Source organism: Balaenoptera acutorostrata, chromosome 18 (assembly GCF_949987535.1).
Source record: "Balaenoptera acutorostrata chromosome 18, mBalAcu1.1, whole genome shotgun sequence".
In the NCBI taxonomy this organism is placed as follows: Eukaryota; Metazoa; Chordata; class Mammalia; order Artiodactyla; family Balaenopteridae; genus Balaenoptera; species Balaenoptera acutorostrata.
Window position 1 is genome coordinate 56,905,552 of NC_080081.1, and position 20,139 is coordinate 56,925,690.

A 20,139-nucleotide genomic window follows, 5' to 3' on the forward strand; every position below is an offset into this window, starting at 1 on the left:
AAAAAAAAGTAAGAAAGAAAGAAGAGAGCAACGAAACCAAAATACAAATCCACCAATTATAACAAGCTCTAAAAACCATACTAAAAACAAACAAAAAAAAAGGACAGACTGAACCCTAGGACAAATGTAAAAGCAAAGCTATACAGACAAAATCACACAAAGAAGCATACACATAAACACTCACAAGAAGAGAAAAAGGAAAAATATATATATCTCTATATATTAAAGAAAAAGGATGAGAGCAACCAAATCAATAAATAAATCTACCAATGATAATAAACTCTAAATACTAAACTAAGATAAACATAAAACCAGAAACAAATGAGATGCAGAGAGCAAACCCCAAGTCTACAGTTGCTCCCATAGTCCACCACCTCAATTTTGGGATGATTCATTTTCTATGCAGGTATTCCAGAGATGCAGGGTACCTCAAGTTGATTGTGGAGATTTAAACCGCTGCTCCTGAGGCTGATGGGAGAAATTTCCCTTTCTCTTCTTTGTTCAGACAGCTCCTGGGGTTCAGCTTTGGATTTGGCCCTGCCTCTGTGAAGGTCGCCTGAGGGCATCTGTTCCCCATCCAGACAGGATGGGGTTAAAGTAGCAGCTGATTAGGGGGCTCTGGCTCACTCAGGCCCGGGGGGAGGGAGGGGTATGGAATGCGGGGCAAACCTGCAGCGGCAGAGGCCAGCATGACGTTGCAACAGCCTGAGGCACACCGTGTGTTCTCCCGGTGAAGTTGTCCCTGGATCACGGGGACCCTGGCAGTGGCAGGCTGCACAGGGTCCCAGGAGGGGAGGTGTGGATAGTGACCTGTGCTTGCACACAGGCTTCTTGGTGGCTACAGCAGCTGCCTTAGCATTTCATGCCCATCTCTGGGGTCCGCGCTGATAGCCGCAGCTCATGCCTGTCTCTGGAGCTCCCTTAGGCAGTGCTCTGAATCTCTCTCCTCGTGCACCCCGAAACAATGGTCTCTTGCCTCTTTGGCAGTTCCAGACTTTTTCCCTGACTCCCTCCCGGCTAGCTGTGGTGCACTAGCCCCCTTCAGGCTGTGTTCACGCATCCAACCCCAGTTCTGTCCCTGGGATCTGACCTCCGAAGCCTGAGTCTCAGCTCCCAGCCCCCACCCACTCCGGTGGGTGAGCAGATAAGCCTCTCAGGCTGGTGAGTACTGGTCGGCACTGACCCTCTGTGCAGGAATCTCTCCACTTTGCCCTCTGCACCCCTGTTGCTGCACTCTCCTCCGTGGCTCCAAAGTTTCCCCCCACCCACCCCCCGTCTCCACCAGCGAAGGGGCTTCCGAGTGTGTGGAAACTTTTCCTGCTTCACAGCTCCCTCCCAGAGGTGCAGGTCCCGTCCCTATTCTTTTGTCTCTGTTTTTCCTTTTCTCTTTTTCCTTACCCAGGTATGTGGGGAGTTTCTTGCCTTTTGGGAAGTCTGAGGTCTTCTGCCAGCGTTCAGTAGGTGTTCTGTAGGAGTTGTTCCACATGTAGATGTATTTCTGATGTATGTGTGGGGAGGAAGGTGATCTCCACGTCTTACTCCTCCACCATCTTGAGGTCTCCCCTCTCGTATACTTTAAATCATCTCTAGATTACTTATAATACCTAACACAATGTAAATGCTATATAAATAATTGTAAATACAATGTAAATGCTATGTAAATAGCTGCTAAAGCATCGCAAATTCAAGTTTTGGTGTTTGGCACTTTCTGGAATTTTTTTTTTCCCAACGTTTTTGATCCTCTGTTGGTTGAATATGCTGATACAGAACCTGCAGATATGGAGGACCGACTGTATGCTCATGAAACTATCATCACAATCACGTACAGTAAGTCCCCTACATACAAACCTTCAAGTCGCGAACTTTCAAAGATGCGAACATGGGTTAGCATGTCCAGTCACATAAGTTAGTTCACATACCTGGAGTACACTGTCATGTGTGCTTCCTCTACAAGTGGTTGTGCTTTTGTGTACTTTACTGTACAGTACTGTATAGAGTACAGTAGTGCAGTATCTTTATTTCAAGCCCAGGATGCCCGGAAGCAAGCATAAAAACAGCAGTATATAGCCAATTGTGTTAGTTGGGTACCTAGGCTAACTTTGTTGGACTTATGAACAAACTGGACTTATGAACACGCTCTTGGAACAGAACTCGTTCATATGTAGGGAACTTACTGTAAACATATCCATCAACCCATAAATTTTCCATGTGCTCCTTTGTAGTCTGTCCTTCTTGCCCCTCTCCACCCCCACCTCAGTGTCCCCAGGCAATCACCGATCTACTTTCTGTCACTATTAGTTTCCATTTTTTAGAGATAATACAATGGAATCATACAATATATACTCTTTTTTTTCTGGCTTCTTTCACTGAGCATAATTATTTTGTAATTCATCCATGTTGCCATGTATCAATGATTCCTTCCTTTTAATTGCTAAACAGTATTCCATTGTATGGATGTACCACAATTTAATATCTATTGATCTACTACTGGAAATTTGGATTGTTCCCAGATTTGGATATTACAAATAAAGAAAGAACTTTTAAATCTTCCATATGCAAGGAATTTACTTTTACAATATGTTGTACATTTTATTTGTTAATGAACCTAACAAAGTGTGTGTTGCTGTAAGTAAAACTAAGCTCTTTTGGTTTCCAAGAAGACTGGATTCCACTTGCATAAATTATGGAGAGCCATTTGGAAAGAAGATGTATGATAAATCCAGAGCCAAAAAAAAAGATAATTTTCTATTCAGTAATCCCACTGTTAGGAATTTAGCCTAAAGAATTTTTTTTAAAAAAAGGAAAGGTAAGCTGATGAAGATATTTTCTACAGACCTCTCTAGAATGGTAAAACTTTAGAAGCAATCAAATTTATAATAAAGAAATATTGAAACAACATGAGAGAGTCTTTAGATACAACATTCAGTTCAAAAAAGCATCATATGAAATTATGTCTAGATTATGATTACAACCATATATAATTCAGCTATGTTTGTGGATGAGTGAACTCAAGTATTATTATTGTGTTACAGTTATGGAATTGTGAATTTTTTCTGCTGTCTTTTTGTCATAAAATTTATATAATAATAAACATCAGAAGGCAACAGTTGACTGCGCTCTAAAGTCAGTAAATTCATAGGCTTCTTCTCCTTGATGGTATTCAAAAGCTGTTTGTATACATCTGGCCAATCCTTCATCATCAATGAGATAAATTATGGCGTTGTCAGAGACCCTGCCTAAACTACCCCATAACTATTGCTACACTTCAGACAGAACCTGGAGGTTGGTATTAGAAAGTCTTCTCTACTCTGGGAATTTTCTTTCCACTCAGAAGTATATACATACATATATATATATATATATATATATATATATATATATATATATATATATATATAATTAAGGTTTCTCAAAAAACTAAAAATAGAGCTACCATATGACCCAACAATTCCACTCTTGGGTATATACTTGAAAAAAATAAAAACACTAATTCGAAAACATACATGCACACCAATGTTCATAGCAGCATTATTTGCAATTGCCATGGTATGGAAGCAACCTAAGTGTCCATCAACAGATCAATGGATAAAGAAGATGTGGCATATATATATATACACAATGGAATATTATTCAGCCATTAAAAAGAATGAAATTTTGCCATTTGCAGCAACATGAACAGACAGGGAGGGCACTATGTTAAGTGAAATAAGTCAGAGAGGGAAAGACAAATACTGTGTGACATCACTTATGGGTGGAATCTAAAAAATACAAAAAACTAGTGAACAAAACAAAAAAGAAGCAGACTCACAGATATAGAGAATAAACCAGTGGTTACAGTGGGGAGGGGCAATATAGGGGTAGGGGAAAAAAGGTGGTTATTATGGGATCATATGAAATCATGTGTGAGAAACCTTTGAAAATTGTAAAACACTGTAGAATTTAAAGAATCTTCCATTCAATAAAAAATAAAATTTTAAAAAGGAAAAAAATATATACATATAAATGAAAAAGATGGAAAATACCAAGTCTCAGTGAGGTCTCACACACTGCTGATGGGTGTTTGATTTGGTTCAACCACTTTGGAAAACTATTTGGCATTATCTAATAAAGCAGAACATACTGCATACACTGTGACCATAACTTTCCCTTCTAGGTGTAGATCCAACAGAAATGCACATGTATGTTCAGCAAAGGCATGTACTAGAATGCTGATAGCAACATTATTTTAATAGCCCCAAGTTGGAAACTACCCAAATGCTCATAAACAGAAGATGGATACATGAATTGTAGTAGAGACACACAACAGAATCCCATATGACAGTTAAAATGAACGATCTACAATTACACATATTCATATGGTTGAACCTTACAAATGTTTAGAGAAATAAGCCAGATGCAAAAGAGTATATACTATACTATTCCATTTATATAAGTACAAAGCCAGGAAAAAGTAATCTATGCTTTTAGGGATCAGGACAATAGCTGGCCTTGGAAGTAGAAGGGGAGATACTGAAAGGAACATAACAAGGCTTTGGGAGTGCTTAAAATGAACTATTTATTGATCCAAATGCTGATTATATGAGTGTGTTCAGTTTGAAGAAATTTATCAAGCTGTACTTTATGTGTAATTTTCTGTAATGTATATTATACTACCATAAAAGTTTTTTTGTAAAGTCAATCAGTATTATCAAAAGCTTTATTATCAAAAGAGTGTTACCAATATCTTTCTTTTTTATGTAGATACTGAAAAGAAGGCCAGTTGGCAGAGTTAGTATAGTGTTGTGATTTTACAATGAACTAGAAAGTCAGGGTTATATACCATGGTGCATCTGGGGAACTTTGTAACCAGCCAGGAATGGTTATTGCTAGTCACAGAGCCTAAAGCTCTCAATAAATTTTGTTTCCTCCACTGCACACTGTCTGATGATTGGCAAAGAAATAAAACATAGAGTCAAAAAAGCCATAATGCGCTCTGCAAGAACAGAATGCACTGCCAATATGGCACACAGCTGCACCTCCATCCAAAGTTGTACGGGGCTGATGAGGGGTCCAAGCTGCTTCGTGACTTGGAGAGCTAGTGTGTATCCCTTTGCCAGAAGCACAGTTAGAAAAAGCAAACAGAAAATATGTTTCCACTAAGATCCCTGAGGGAAGGAAGGAAAATTCTTCTCCAAAAGAGGAAAGGAGAAAAGAGTATCAGCTTCTCATCTTGTTAAAGATAAGCTCCAGGAAGTAGAGGAGAAATTCTTTATCGACCTGAAGAAGTGTTATTTTCCTTTAGTCCTCACATAATGCCCAAGAACTGTTTGGTTACCAGATTTCTATTAAGAATTTCAACTCTCCTAGTACTGGGTTTCAATTTTTCAATTTCTGTTAATGATACAAGGACCATAGCAAGTTTCTTAAACAGTTTTCTTGTATCTTCTATATGGCTTTGCAATTGAATGGCAGAATCTAACAAAACTGGGGGAAAGGTGAATGCCAGCAATGGAGAATGGTTAAATATATCATGGTATGTCACAGAGTATCACAGACCCATTAAAAGGATAATAAATTTACTTCTAGAACCAAGATTGTGGTCTCTACATATCATTTTCCACTAAAAGGGAACATTCCTACTTGGAGAAATGACTCAATCTAGATCTGGTGTAGAAAATGTACTAAGTCTAGCCTATACCTTATTGTGCCAGAAAGCATGGAAAACATCATGAATTACTGGGGTTTTATTAAAAGAAGACAAAAGGAGAAAATCTGAGGGCTTTCCATTGGCCAAGGATGGAACCATTTGAACATTGAATAAAATAATAGCTTCAAATAAAACATATAGCTATGAAAATCTGCAAGTCCAAATATGTAACTGACTATCACTGGGGGTTGTTAAAGCACCAACTCATTTTTCATAAAATTGACAAATAAAAGGAAAGGATCAAGCCCTTATTCTGCCTTTCCTATACAACTGCTTTTTGGGATTACCAATGATTGACAAGGGAGAGGTCTTCATAGAAGAATTCCAGAGAATAAATGCAGAAAAATATTAATAGATTTAGAAAATCATTTTTCAACTCTGAGTGAAATAATGGATGTAACTAATGTTCAATTCTGAATGCTAAAACCATTAGGAAAGGTTAATGAGGAAGTTTATACTGGGGAGAGGAAGCTGACCACACTTGAACCCACTGATGAATTTCAATGTCACTTAACGCGGGCCAGCCAATGTTCTATTCTTCCCAATGCTGATGCAAGAGGAAGCGCGCAGACAGCACCAGCTATTAAGTGTTCTTGTTAAAAGAACTGAACTTGGGCTTCCCTGGTGGCGCAGTGGTTAAGAATCCGCCTGCCAATGCAGGGAACACGGGTTCGAGCCCTGGTCCAGGAAGACCCCACATGCCACAGGGCAACTAAGCCCGTGTGCCACAACTACTGAGTCTGTGGCTCTAGAGCCCACGAGCCACAACTACTGAGCCCATGTGCCACAACTACTGAAGCCTGCGGGCCTAGAGCCTGTGCTCCACAACAAGAGAAGCAACCACAATGAGAAGCCCCCGCACCGCAACAAAGAGTAGCCCCTGCTCACCGCAACTAGAGAAAGCCCGCGTGCAGCAACAAAGACCCAAAAGAGCCAAAAATAAAAATAATTAATAAAAAAATAAAAGAACTGAACCTGAATCTAGTCGATCCTCTATATTCAAGTAAGTATATAAAGGAAAAACGTGGTAGAAGAATGTGTTAAGTGACACCATAAGGCTACAATAAGCCAAATCTAGAAGGTGGGAAGTTCTACAAAGAAAATAACCTGGTTTCTTCAATAATTGGGGCATTAAAGGGGGAGGGGAAGGGAAAACTGTCATACATTTAAAAGCAATTCATAAGACTTATCAGGAAAATGCAATGTTTGGCATTCAAATCCTCAAACTACTGAAAAAAGACATTTTTGAGGCAACTGGGGGGATTTGAACATGAACTGGATAATAGATGATTTTAAAGAACCATTGTAAATTTTAACTGATAATGGTATATGGTTATGTTTTTTTAAACATCTCTGTTAGTGAAAAATACAGAAGTGTTTACTGCATAAAAATAACAAAGTCTAGGTTTGCTTTAAAAAATATTCCAGCAAAAAATAAATGAAAGAAAAAATTTAAGTCAGGCAGAATAGATGAAATAAGATAAACAAAATGCCAATAGTTGTTGATGCCAGCTGATGGGCAATGGGGATTCAACATATTATTTTCTCTATCTTTGTATATGTCTTAAATTTTCCATTCTGAATTTAAAAATAATAAAAGAATAACTAGAGTTCTGACAGTTGACCTGGAGCATTTTCCATGATCTCATGTTGAAAGAAAAAAGCAAGATGATGTAAAGCGCACGTAAGAATAATATGAACCCATTTTTGTAGAACAATGACCTGTTTTTGTAAAACACACACATATATAAACATGTGACATTACATGTGACTTTACAAGCTGAGCACTGAGAATTATTTGGAAGGGCACATGCTAGATTATACACATGGACTAGCTGGGGGTGGAGGCTGACATGGGTCAGGAAAGTAGGTAAGGGCAAATAAAGAAAAAATATTTCACTTAAAAAAAGGTATTATGATATGACCCAATGTATAGATTTTACGACACGATTCAAATGCATGTATTTCTACATGTATAAAGAGGATTGTTTTAACCTTAAAAATCAGCAAAACCTGCTCCCATTTCTGAAACTCGGCTGTTTTCCTAGTACTGGAGCTGCGGTAAAACTCTGCAAGTCTGCATGTAAACTGAGTGAGAGTAAACCAGGAACTCTTAGTAACAATAAATGGTGAGCTGAAGTGAGGCAAATAGAAATGGGTGTGTGGTAGAGTCTTTGAGATGGGGGCCAGCTGAAAATCAATACTTCAAAAATGTACTGAAACACTGAACACTGTGGTGTAGTCATGGATGGCAAGGAAGCAAAATGAAATGTCAGCTGAGAATACGAGAGAATAAATATCTTTTTCAGAGCCCAGGTGTCAGGCAAAATGTACACCAGCACCAGGCAGCTATGGGGCAGACGAAAAGTGCTGACCCAGAATCAGAAGTCTGTGGCTTGTACCTTACCTTGGCTTGGCCACGTACCAACTGCATGCAAGACCTTGAAAAGGAAAGAAACCTGATCTCTTAGCTTCGATTTCTACACATGTAAAAATGACAATAAAAATAACACCTCACTTGTGATGATCAGGTGAGATAAAACACATCTACTTTACCAAGTGCTTTAAAAAGCACTTTAAAAAGTGCTGCACATATGAGGACTTCCCTGGTGGCGCAGGGGTTAGGAATCCGCCTGCCAATGCAGGGGACATGGGTTCGAGCCCTGGTCTGGGATGATCCCACATGCAGTGGAGCAACTAAGCCCGTGCACCACAACTACTGAGCCTGCACTATAGAGCCCACAAGCCACAACTACTGAGCCCACATGCCACAACTACTGAAGCCCACACGCCTAGAGCCCATGCTCTGCAACAAGAGAAGCCACCGCAATGAGAAGCCCGCACACCGCAACAAAGCATAGCCCCCACTCACCACAACTAGAGAAAGCCTGCGTGTAGCAACGAAGACCCAACACAGCCAAAAGTAAATAAATGAATAAATAAATTTATTTTTTAAAAAGTGCTTCACACATGAAAATACCAAAAAAGATCACTGACTGCCCCACACACATACATGCACACCTTACCATTCACATATATATTCATATATGGAAATATATACTGTTAACATATAGAAATGCTGTATATATATAAATATACAACTCTCCTCCCAAATTATAGATTAAAAAACCAAGACTTAAAGGCCTTAAAAAGCTAATCCACATAGTAACCCATTATAATTCTTTTGGGATCTAGCAAAGATAGATATTTTTAAAATAGTCTTATTCATAGCTGTTAAACATTATTTCTCATCTGGAGAGGGGTCTGTAATCCTTGACCTGGAAAACTTCTAAAACTGGGCGCTATGGCTGAATTATGTCCCCCCAAAATTCATGTGTTGAAGCCCTAACCTCCAATGTGATAGTATCTGGAGCTGGAGCCTTTGGGAAGTAATTAGGTTTAGATGAGGTTATGAGGAGGGGGCCCTCAGGATGGGATTAGTGGCCTTAAAAGAAGAATATTGGAAAGCTTGCTCTCTTTCTCCTATGTGAGGACACAAGAAGAAGGCAGCCACCTACAAGCCAGAGAAGAAAGCCCTTATCAGAAACTGAACCCTGCCAAAGCTTGATCTTGGACTTTCCAGCTTCCAGAACTGTGAGAAAATAAATCTCTGTGTTTCACACCCACACCCAACCTATGGTATTTTGTTATGGCAGCCTGAGCAGACTAAGACACCAGGTCAGGAGCCTCTATATCAGATCTTCACAATATCCTTAACATCCTATATCTCATTACCTTGTATCTTTAGTGCCACTTCTAGCCACGTGACCTTGGGTAAGTTACTTAAAACTTCCCTGCAGCTGTGTTTCCTTTTCCATAAAATGGGGATAATAATGGAACCTATCTCATAGCACTTTCCCACATCTTAGAGTAATGATTATGTGATTTAATACATGACCTCACCTAGAATAATATCTGGCAAATAGTAAACATTTAATAAGTATAAGAAGCTGTTTCTGTCGCTGTTGTTTTGTTGTCATGTGACTACTTGGCTAAATTATAAGCTCCATAAGGGCCTAGGAACTTTGATTACCCCTAAGAATGAACACAGTAACACAGCACATAAATAAATATATGCTAAATGAACAACTACATGATGAGAAAGGAGAATGATTAGGAGAGAGGGAAAACATTTTCAGGAAGTATATACTGCACCTATAAATAGAAACAAAAGCTATTTTCTCAGAGATTTTAAGCAGAAATTTATAAGTTGCAATTTAGTTGATTCAACACACAGCCAAAAAGATGAGGAAAGAATAGTATAATATTCTCAGAGTAACTGTCTTGGGCATAATAAAATATCCACTGTAGAATTGTAGGGAGTGTGCTCCATCCTAAAACCCATTAAAGCTGCTGGAACAACCATTGTGCAGCTTTTGGTTTTTCATTTAATTTTAATAAAATATTTTACTGGAGGAAATTTGAGGTGTAATAGCAATGAAGTGTGTCTACTGCTTTAGGTGACATTTCATTTCATTTCTGGACACCTGTGGAGATGAATATACTAACCCCAATGCCTGGGAATTTTGGTTGCTGGTTATCCAAAAATGAAATGTCATGTACAAAAACTTATTTTTTATTGTTTAATATTCAACTGTCTGCCCAACAAATCAGAATGACAAAAACAATAGCTATTTCAGGACGGGCCACCACATGCATTATAGAAAATGCATCTCATTTGGAACTTCAGTCCTATTCTTGACAAAAGATCTATGAAAACATGAACTTTAAAATATTCCTCATTACTTCCTGAACACAGGTGATTATGATTCTTTAATTTTGTTTTGACTGAAATCATAAAGCAAAGGCATGGATATACTGCAAGTTGCAGCCACACCATATGCATAAACAATCCATACCTCTAGGCAAACCTTTTATAGCCTAAATAAGTCTAGAAGACAATGAAAGTAGTAAGTAAGTTAGATTTAAAAGCAAGATTTGATCTGTAGCTCAAGGAATTCAGAGCAGACAGAGAGCCTGTTCATTCTATTACCAGGACCACAGTGGACAATTTTTCAACCTTATCACATATCTCAAAACAACAGAGCATAATTCCCACCTTGAACTAAATTGTCTGAAGAAATTTAGTACTACTCTGCTCCTCTTAAGTCCAAATAACTTGCTTAACTGTATAATTTAGTCTCCCCAAAATAAGGAGAGAAGAAAATTCTCTTCTGGTCCATTCTCTAGCCTTCAGGGATACTGCCAAGACAAAGCTTCCCAGAGATTTCTAACATAACTGTTCGTGTTGGACAAAACCCATGTGTCATCTCTGTCAGAATACCCCACACCGATTCCTATGGAAAAGAAGGAACGAATCAATATTCATGAAATCCTTGTGTACATTTGCTCAAGTTCTGCTGGAGACAGAGTCAAGAAAGTTTATTTCTCCTCCTTTGGAAATCTACACTGACCATCACTGGAGTTTCCATGCACCAAACTTCCCACTGACAAGAGTAAGAGGTAAGTTAATTAAATAAAGTTTGGAACATGCTGCTTAATTTCTTCATCAAAAGGCCCTCCCTTGTTTTTTGCATATTTGTTCAATGGAATTACCTTGCAGCTCTGACTATGCCATATTGGTGATTGCTTTAAAAGATGTATTACCTTCTCTTTTCTAATGACTCTTCACTCTTTCCCTGGGTACTACTGTCATATGATTTTAAATATTATCTGTATGCTGATGATGCCCAAGCTTTTATGTCCATCCCTGATTTTCGCTTGACTTCCAGACTTTAATATGCAACTTCCCACTTGATGTATCCATTAGGATGAAGAATAGAAATCTCAAACATGAGCCTTTTAAAAACAACTCTTGATTCCATCCCATACCTATTTCTCTCACAGGCATCTGCTCACTTGCTCAAGCCCCAGATCTAGGATTCATCCTTGATTATTTCTTTGCTTCTCCATCAGCAACCGCTGTCCAACTGGCCTCCAAAATGAATAATGAACAAGTAAAAACTTAAATTAATATTAATTAACATAGTGATAAGTGTCATGAAGACTATGAATGGGGGTGATATTAGAGGAAGGAGCGGGGTCATACTTTTGGTAGGGTAGTCAGGGAAAGCCTTTTTAAAAATTATTTATTTATTTATTTTTGGCTGCATCGGGTCTTAGTTGTGGCACACGGGATCTTCATCGCAGCACACGGGCTCTTTGTTGCAGTGCACAGGCTTCTCTCTAGTTGTAGCGTGCAGGCTCCAGAGCTCTGTAGCACTCTGTAGTTGTGGTGCATGGGCTCCAGAGTGTGTGGGCTCTGTAGTTGTGGTGCACGGGCTCTCTAGTTGTGGCTCACAGGCTCAGTAGTTGTGGCGCACAGGCTTAGGTGCCCCGTGGCATGTGGGATCTTAGTTCCCCAACCAGGGATTGAACCCGGGTCCCGTGCATTGGAGGGCGGATTCTTAACCACTGGACCACCAGGGAAGTCCCAGGGAAAGCCTCTTTAGGAAGGTGAAAATTCTGTCATCTGACATCTGGATGGAGATGTCCATTCCAGGCAGAAGCAACAACTCTAAGGAAAGAAAGAAGGCTGCTTTAAATGAGGGGGGAAGTACCATAACCTCTGGTTGCAAAGGGAGATAGGAGTCAACTCATATGGGACACTTTAAGCCAAAATAAGGACTTTAGAGTTTATCTATCCAAGTGCAATAGCAAGTCATCAGCAGGCTTTAACCTGGGGATGACAAGATATATTTTATTTTTAGAAGATCACTCAAGATCCTCAGACAACATGAGCTGAATTCAGTTGCTTCCTTTCATTACCATCACTTCCACACACAGATACTACAGATCCAACTGAAAACACACAGAAATGCTGTGTAAAAGCACAGAGCAATAATAGAGAATACATAATCAACTCAGAAGAAGGAAGGAAAGAAGAGAAGGAAGGAAGAGGAGAGCAAGGAAGAGAAAAGCCTTAAGAAACCAAGATGAAAAAAGAACTCAAACCCTGAGTGGTAATTCTAACAACTGTTGAGAGAGAAGCCCAAGGTGGCATAGATATGGATATCAGCCCTGATGCTAGGGCTGGGAACAGAGTCAGGTGGGGGTGGGAGTGGGGGCATAGGAGGGGTGTGTTCTACCTTGAAGGTAGGAAAAGGAAATATGGCCCAGGGGCAGTGTGAGGTAGGAAGAGAATCCTGCACAGAGCAAAGTTCCTGAAAGGATTTCCCTGTCTGGATAAAGAGGACTAGAAGAGCTCTACCCATCAGCTCAGGAAAGAGAAAAGGAAGCTTACAAATTGCTGGGAATTTAAATGGAAAACAAACAGAATCTTTCTTGAAATTGAAATCTCACACGAGAAAGAGCATCAGAAGTTACAATGCCCAGGGAGTGTAATAAACTCAAGCCAAGAGGATATTATAAAAATTTCTCTACTACTGCTGAAGCCCAAGCAAAAGTGAATGCAAAATTGAGCCACAAAGGAGTGCTTCACTTACATGGGGACAACAACCCCAGTTTAACAAGCGTTCACAATAACAAATTACAAACCACACAAGAAATAAAACCATTTGAAGGTGAAGAGCAGACACAAGCATTAATAGATTTAATACCACACATTGTAGAGTAGTTGACAAAATCTGAAAGAGATTATAAAATAAGAATGGAAACTAAAATCAAAGAGGTGGCACTAGGAAAAAGAAGAGACAAGTTGAAAACAAAAACTAAACATATACTGCTTTAAACTTTAAAAAAATTACTTATTCCATAACAATCTTAAGAAAGAAGCACAAAGCTGGAGGTCTCACACTTCCTGACTTCAAAATATATTACAGTGCTTGCTTCAGCAGCACATATACTAAAATTGGAATGACACAAAGAAGATTAGCATGCCCCTGTGCAAGGATGATGCGCAAATGTGTGAAGTGTTCCATGTTTTTCCAGGCCTTGGCGAGAAGATGGCAGCATCCTAGAGGGCCCATGACAATGAGCAGTTGCCAGAGCCGCCACCGCCAGTGTCCCTGACCCCACAGTGAGCCACAGCAGCCCCCACTTCCTTCGCAGGTGACCCTCAAACACTAACAGATCCACCCACCCCAAGCCACCACCTTCTGCATTTCCTCCATGACATCCTGCTTCCACTCTTCCTCTTCTCTCATCTTCCTCACAGCAACCAGCCAGACCGACCTTCCTTAAATCAGAGGCTCAACTCAACATTCACAGAAAGATAGACAGGATGAAAAGGCAGAGGGTTATGTACCACATGAAGGAACAAGATAAAACCCCAGAAAAACAACTACATGAAGTGGAGATGAGCAACCTTCCAGAAAAAGAATTCAGAATAATGATAGTGAAGATGATCCAGGACCTCGGGAAAAGAATGGAGGCAAAGATTGAGAAGATGCAAGCAATGTTTAACAAAGACATAGAAGAATTAAATAAAAAACACCTAGAAGAAATAAAGAACAAACAAACAGATGAACACTACAATAACTGAAATGAAAACTACACTAGAAGGAATCAATAGCAGAATAACTGAGGCAGAAGAACGGATAAGTGACCTGGAAGACAGAATGGTGGAATTCACTGCTGCAGAACAGAATAAAGAAAAAAGAATGAAAAGAAATGAAGACAGCCTAAGAGACCTCTGGGACAACATTAAATGTGACAACATTCGCATTATAGGGGTCCCAGAAGGAGAAGAGAGAGAGGAAGCACCCGAGAAAATATTTAAAGAGATTATAGTAGAAAACTTCCCTAACATGGGAAAGGAAATAGCCACCCAATTCCAGGAAGCGCAGAGAGTCCCATACAGGATAAACTCAAGGAGAAACACGCCGACACATAGTAATCAAATTGGCAAAAATTAAAGACAAAGAAAAATTATTGAAAGCAGCAAGGGAAAAACGACACATAATATACAAGGGAACTCCCATAAGGTTAACAGCTGATTTTTCAGCAGAAACTCTACAAGCCAGAAAGGAGTGGCATGATATACTTTAAGTGATGAAAGGGAAGAATCTACAACCAAGATTACTCTACCCGGCAACGATCTCATTCAGATCCGATGGAGAAATCAAAAGCTCCACAGACAAGCAACAGCTAAGAGAATTGAGCACCACCAAACCAGCTCTAAAACAAATGCTAAAGGAACTTCTCTAAGTGGGAAACACAAGGGAAGAAAAGGACCTACAAAAACAAACCCAAAACGATTAAGAAAATGGTCACAGGAACATACATATCAATAATTACCTTAAACGTGAATGGATTAAATGCTCCAACCAAAAGACACAGGCTCACTGAACGGATACAAAAACAAGATCCATATATATGTTGTCTACAAGAGACCCACTTCAGACCTAGGGACACATACAAACTGAAAGTGAGGGGATGGAAAAAGATATTCCATGCAAATGGAAATCAAAAGAAAGCAATACTCATATAAGATAAAATAGACGTTAAAATAAAGAATGTTACAAGAGACGAGGAAGGACACTACATAATGATCAAGGGATCAATCCAAGAAGAAGATATAACAATTATAAATATATATGCACCCAACATAGGAGCACCTCAGTACATAAGGCAACTGCTAAGAGCTATAAAAGAGGAAATCGACAGTAACACAATAATAGTGGGGGACGTGAACACCTCACTTACACCAATGGACAGATCATCCAAAATGAAAATAAATAAGGAAACAGAAACTTTAAATGACACAAGAGACCAGATAGATTTAATTGATATTTATAGGACATTCCATCCAAAAACAGCACATTACACTTTCTTCTCAAGTGCGCACGGAACATTCTCTGGGATAGATCACATCTTGGGTCACAAATCAAGCCTCAGTAAATTTAAGAAAACTGAAAACATATCAAGCATCTTTTCTGACCACAACGCTATGAGGTTAGAAATGAATTACAGGGAAAAAAACATAAAAAACACAAACACATGGAGGCTAAACAATACGTTACTAAAGAACCAAGAAATCACTGAAGAAATCAAAGAGGAAATCAAAAAATACCTAGAGACAAATGACAATGAAAACACAATGATCCAAAACCTATGGAATGCAGCAAAAGCAGTTCTAAGAGCGAAGTTTATAGCTATACAAGCCTACCTCAAGAAACAAGAAAAATCTCAAATAAACAATCTAACCTTACACCTAAAGGAACTAGAGAAAGAAGAACATACAAAACCCAAGTTAGTAGAAGGAAAGAAATCATAAAGATCAAAGCAGAAATAAATGAAATAGAAACAAAGAAAACAATAGCAAAGATCAATAAAACTAATAGTTGGTTCTTTGAGAAGATAAACAAAATTGATAAACCATTAGCCAGACTCATCAAGAAAAAGAGGGAGAGGACTCAAATCAATAAAATCAGAAATGAAAAAGGAGAAGTTAAAACAGACACCGCAGAAATACAAAGCATCCTAACAGACTACTACAAGCAACTCTATGACAACAAAATGGACAACCTGGAAGAAATGGACAAATTCTTACAAAGGTATAACCTTCCAAGACTGAACCAGGAAGAAATAGAAAATATGAACAGACCAATCACATGTAATGAAATTTAAACTGTGATTAAATATCTTCCAACAAACCAAAGTCCAGTACCAGATGGCTTCACAGGTGAATTCTATCAAACATTTAGAGAAGAGCTAACACCCATCTTTCTCAAACTCTTCCAAAAAACTGCAGAGGAAGGAACACTCCCAAACTCATTCTATGAGGCCACCATCACCCTGATACCAAAACCAGACAAAGATACTACAAAAAAAGAAAATTACAGACCAATATCGCTGATGAATATAGATGCAAAAATCCTCAACAAAATACTAGCAAACAGAATCCAACAACACATTAAAAGGATCATACACCATGATCAAGTGGGATTTATCCCAGGGATGCAAGGATTCTTCAATATACGCAAATCAATCAATGTGTTACACCATATTAACAAATTGAAGAATAAAAACCATATGATCATCCCAATAGATGCAGGAAAAGCTTTTGACAAAATTCAACATCCATCGATGATAAAAACTCTCCAGAAAGTGGGCATAGAGGGAACCTACCTCAACATAATAAAGGCCATATACGACAAACCCACAGCAAACATCATTCTCAATGGTGAAAAACTGAAAGCATTTCCTCTAAGATCAGGAACAAGACAGGATGTCCACTCTGACCACTATTATTCAACATAGTTTTGGAAGTCCTAGCCACGGCAATCAGAGAAGAAAAAGAAATAAAAGGAATAGAAATTGGAAAAGAAGAAGTAAAACTGTCACTGTTTGCAGATGACATGATACTATACATAGAGAATCCTAAAGATGCCACCAGAAAACTACTACAGCTAATCAATGAATTTGGTAAAGTTGCAGGATACAAAATTAATGCACAGAAATCTTTTGCATTCCTATACACTAATGATGAAAAATCTGAAAGAGAAATTAAGGTAACACTCCCATTTACCATTGCAACAAAAAGAATAAAATACCTAGGAATAAACCTACCTAGGGAGACAAAAGACCTGTATGCAGAAATCTATAAGACACTGATGAAAGAAATTCAAGATGATACCAACGGATGGAGAGATATACCATGTTCTTGGATTGGAAGAATCAATATTGTGAAAATGACTATACTACCCAAAGCAATCTACAGATTCAATGCAATCCCTATCAAATTACCAATGGCATTTTTTACAGAACTAGAACAAAATATCTTAAAATTTGTATGAAGACACAAAAGACCCTGAATAGCCAAAGCAGTCCTGAGGGAAAAAAACGGAGCTGGAGGAATCAGGCTCCCTGACTTCAGACTATACCAGAAAGCTGCAGTAATCAAGACAATATGGTACTGGCACAAAAACAGAAATACAGATCAATGGAACAAGATAGAAAGCCCAGAGATAAACCCACGCACCTATGGTCAACTAATCTATGACAAAGAATGCAAGGATATACAATGGAGAAAAGACAGTCTCTTCAATAAGTGGTGCTGGGAAAACTGGACAGCTACATGTAAAAGAATGAAATTAGAACACTCCCTAACACCATACACAAAAATAAACTCAAAACGGATTAGAGACCTAAATGTAAGACCGGACACTATAAAACCCTTAGAGGAAAACATAGGAAGAACACTCTTTGACATAAATCACAGCAAGATCTTTTTTGACACAACTCCTAGAGTAATGGAAATAAAAACAAAAATAAACAAATGGGACCTAATGAAACTTAAAAGCTTTTGCAAAGCAAAGGAAACCATAAACAAGATGAAAAGACAACCCTCAGATAGGGAGAAAATATTTGCAAACGAATCAACAGACAAATGATTACTCTCCAATATATATAAACAGCTCATGCAGCTCAATATTAAAAAAAAAAAAAAAAAAAAAAAACAGACAACCCAATCCAAAAATGGGCAGAAGACCCAAATAGACATTTCTTCAAAGAAGACATAAAGATGGCCAAGAAACACATGAAAAGCTGCTCAACATCACTAATTGTTAGAGAAATGCAAATCAAAACTACAATGAGGAAAAAAAAAAAAAAAAACTACAATGAGGTATCACCTCACACCAGTTAGAATGGGCATTATCAGAAAATCTACAAACAACAGATGCTGGAGAGGGTGTGGAGAAAAGGGAACCCTCTTGCACTGTTGGTGAGAATGTAAATTGATCTAGCCACTATGGAGAACAGTATGGAGGTTCCTTAAAAAAGTAAAAATAGAATGACCATATGATCCAGCAATCCCACTACTGGGCATATACCCAGAGAAAACCATAATTCAAAAAGACACATACACCCCAATGTTCACTGCAGCACTATTTACAATAGCCAGGTCATGGAAGCAACCTAAATGCCCATCGGCAGACGAATGGATAAAGAAGTCGTGGGTACATATATACAATGGAAGATTACTCAGCCATAAAAAGGAACGAAATTGAGTCATTTGTTGAGACGTGGATGGATCTAGAGACTGTCATACAGAGTGAAGTAAGTCAGAAAGAGAAAAACAAATATCGTATATTAAAGCATGTATGTGGAACCTAGAAAAATGGTACAGATGAACCAGTTTGCAGGGCAGAAGTTGAGACACAGATGTAGAGAACAGACGTATGTACACCAAGGGGGTAAAGCCGCGGTGGGGTGGGGATGGTGGTGTGCTGAATTGGGCGATTGGGATTGACATGTATACACTGATGTGTATAAAATTCATGACTAATAAGAACCTGCTATATAAAAAAATAAATCAAATAAAATTCAAAAATTTTTTTTAAAAACTAATACTAAACTTTCTTTGGGTTATTTGTATGGAAATATGTTAATATAAATGTTTTAGACATTACATGAAATTTCTAAAAATCTTGTTATGTTCTGGTATAATGTTATAAGTCATAATTCTAGTTATTACTTTAAAATGTATATCTCAGAAATAACTAAATTTCCTTGTCAATTGCATTATTATGAACTTTCATCAAATCTTTAACCGTGGTCATTTTTAAGTCTTTTGTCATTTACAGACAGTTCTGGGTGTACTCTGATGCTTTTGCAAAAATGTTCCTATAAAAGGGTTTCATCTTCAAGGAATTCATGGAAAAGACTCTGACAAGTACAGGTTTCTAGTAACTGACTATACTGCTGAACTGAATGAATAAGGATTTTCAGAACTCTAATGGAAAACTGATGAATTCATAAAAGTCCTAACAAAAGATCAAGATGAAAAAAAATTAATTACATGGGACTGAGTGAACTGATGAGGATGATTATAATTTTTGTGACTTTGTTTGAATTAAAAAAATGTGATGTAAATTTATGTAAAAAGAACTTAATGTAAAACAATGCCACTCTTCTCACATATTTTCTCTTGTTTTGAAAAATATAGATATTTTCTGTTAAAAACGTGATTTACGCTGACATGTAATAGGTTGATTTTTGTTATCATAAATGAATTAATAAATATTTTTAAGTTTCCAAAAATAAAAAAAATGGTGACAGCTCAAATGATATGCAAGATTTAATTTTGAAATTCTATAACTGCACTTTGTAATATCTCACATTGTAGAAAGAAGTTTTCTTTTTTTTTTTTTTCAAATACAGCTCCTATCTTTCCTGTACCAAACTAGGGGAAAATTGAGAACTAAATTTTGCAAAATATAAACTTGGCAAAATAGAGAAAACTAATTTGACAAGCTTTGCCTTGCGAAAATACTTTCTGAAGAAAGGTATTCTGAATGGAGGCAAAAACTACCCTTGAAAATACATTAGAATTGAGAATATCATCCACTTAGAATTTGTTCTGATCCCATTAAGTAGACTAGAGAGAGTACATTCTCCAACATAATATGGTCTACAGTGATCCATTGAGGGTTCGTTTCAAATTTCTTAGCCACAAAATGCAACTTCAAAGAAAATTTCAGGTAATTTTCTTTAAAAATGTAACACAGCAAGACCACATCGCTGTGGAAAGAAAAACACATTCTTCA

The 20,139-nt window shown here is 38.0% G+C and overlaps 1 long non-coding RNA gene and 1 other non-coding gene across 2 annotated transcripts in view; one reads left to right on the forward strand and one right to left on the reverse strand.

The window, feature by feature from the left end:
* The window catches only part of LOC130705617 (uncharacterized), a 53,372-nt gene that overhangs the window by 32,775 nt on the left and 458 nt on the right, over positions 1–20,139 (reverse strand). The window lies entirely within an intron of this gene.
* LOC114238477 (U6 spliceosomal RNA) lies at positions 13,467–13,572 on the forward strand. Its single transcript, XR_003623829.2, has one exon. It is a non-coding gene; the product is annotated as a U6 spliceosomal RNA (small nuclear RNA).